Source organism: Coregonus clupeaformis, unplaced genomic scaffold (genome assembly GCF_020615455.1).
Source record: "Coregonus clupeaformis isolate EN_2021a unplaced genomic scaffold, ASM2061545v1 scaf1371, whole genome shotgun sequence".
Classification (NCBI taxonomy): Eukaryota; Metazoa; Chordata; class Actinopteri; order Salmoniformes; family Salmonidae; genus Coregonus; species Coregonus clupeaformis.
In genome coordinates this window covers 68,041-70,470 of record NW_025534825.1, presented here as the reverse complement: position 1 = coordinate 70,470, position 2,430 = coordinate 68,041, and positions in this window count along the sequence as shown.

Below are 2,430 nucleotides of genomic sequence, written 5' to 3'. Positions count from 1 at the left end.
GGAGAGAAGCCTTACTCCTGCTCTGACTGTGGGAAGAGCTTCAGAACATCAGCGGCTCTGACAATTCATCAGCGTGTACACACTGGAGAGAAGCCTTACTCCTGCTCTGACTGTGGGACAAGATTCTACAGATTGGGCAATTTAAAAAGACACCAACGTATACATAAGAAGTGTGGTCCTCTGTAGCTCTGCTGGTAGAGCACGGTGCTTGTAACGCCAAGGTAGTGGGTTCGATCCCCAGGACCACCCATACACAAAAAAATAGATATATATGCACGCATGACTAAGTCGCTTTGGATAAAAGCATCTGCTAAATGGCATATTATTATTATTATTATTATATTAAGTGGTAGTGGATTGGATCAAATGAAGAAAGCATAGAACTCTATAGTAATCCTATTGTTTTTCACTGTGAGAGAACTGTGCAGAGGTACGGGAAAGTTGTAGAATGTTAGCATCTCTTTACTGATCAGTGTTCACCTTGTCAGTTTTGCTGTGCTTAGATAGCTTCTACTGTAAAGATATTGAGATGACCTTGGATGGGAGGACTAGGGTATGGAGGAAACCATGAGTACATGCATCCATGCCGTGTGTCAGCATTGCAGGCTGGTGGTGGTGGTGTGGGGTGTGTTTTCATGGCACACATTGGGCCCCTTGATATAAGTGGAGCAATGTTTGAATGCCACAGGATATCTAAACATCATTGCCAATCAGGTGCATCCCTTCATGGCAGCAGTGTATCCATCTGCAAAATATATTTTATGCCCTATGCCACAAGGCTTGTCCAGGAATGATTCCATGAACATGACAGTGAATTCAGGTTACTGCAATGGCCTTCCGAAGCACCAGTTCTCAATCCAATTGTGCATCTGTTGTAGGAATTGGAACGAGCTATTCGGAGTAGAAATCCACTACCAGTCAACTTGACACAACTGTGGGAAGCATTGCAGTCAACATGGGCCAGCATCCCTGTGGAACGCTTTCGACACCTTGTAGAGTCCATGTCCCGACGAATTGAGGCTGTTCTGATGACAAAGACTATCAGCTGTTCAGAAATGACAGGTCCAGAGAGGGGATGCGAGGAGGGGGGCGTGGCTATGTATGTGAATCACAGTATGCAGGCAAAGAGAAGAATAACTGACCTAGAGAAAGAAGAGTTTGAGTGTCTTCAGCTCCGTTCTAAACAACACCCCAGCTCAGTTTCATCTCTGGTAGTGGAGTGCTCTAACATCCACCATGGGCACATGACCAAACACTGCAGCAGAACACTGTGGATTATCTCATAATCACTGTCCATGTGATCAGGATGTCCTCTCCCCAAATGGGTCTCATCCTGTGTGGAGACTTTAATCACCTGCCCATCAAGATGCTGACAAACTCCCATCCAGACATGAAACTAGTGGCCAAAGACAAGACCACAGAGGGGACTCCATCCTAGATCTGATCAACACAACCCACTGTCCTTGCCCCTCTCGGATCCAGTGATCACAAATGTCTGCTGTTCTCTCCAAACACAACATCAGGAGGTAGAAGAGAGGTGCAGCGGAACAAAAGGACATCTGGTAACCCAGAACAGAAAGGAGACCTTTGCACGATGTATGGCCAGTACTGACTGGTCTGCCATATATGAGGTGGAGAGCATCGATGCAAAGGTGGAGATGTTCAACTCCTGCATTCAAACTGCACTTGGTGTATACATACCAATAAGAAAACAACAATAACACTGGACAAGCCCTGGATGACTGAAAGAATAAAGGCTGCCATCAGGAAAATACAGAATATTTTCAACAGATGGGGAGAAACAATGACATGGAGAAAATACAGAAACACAGTGCAAATGCTTATCAAGGAAGCAAAGACAAGCTACTACAAAACTGAAACAAAGAAGAAAAACCCTAAGGAATGGTGGGACTTCTTGTGAAAGCCACATACTCCTGGCTGACAGCTACAGACTCCATAAACCCAACAATGGTGAGGGTGTTACTTGCTGTTGTGTCCAAAGCCTTTGATCGAGTAGATCACCCATAGTTCCTGCAACATCTGTCTGACATTGAACTGTGTTCAAGGTTACTAGCCTGGCTCCACAGCTACACCACCGAAAGAGGGCAGAGGGTGATGGCAACTGGCACATTTAGCCCTTGGTCAGAGGACCATCCACAACCTGCACCACTAATCCTAGGAGGACAGGAAGTACCAGTGGTAACAACAACCAAGTATCTTGATCTTAACCTCAGTGGTGACATGTGGAGCAGCCAGTGAGAAAGGCCTCGAAACGCCTTTTTGACTGTTCTGGAATACGGTGGAGTGCTGTTAGTTGGATGCAGTAAAAAGCAGCAGGCCCAACTAGACAGGGTGCAGAGGAGGGCCTTGAGGATCATCTCCAGAGGTGGAGCAGTCCAACCACAGCTCCCGTCACTGCAGAGCAGGCGA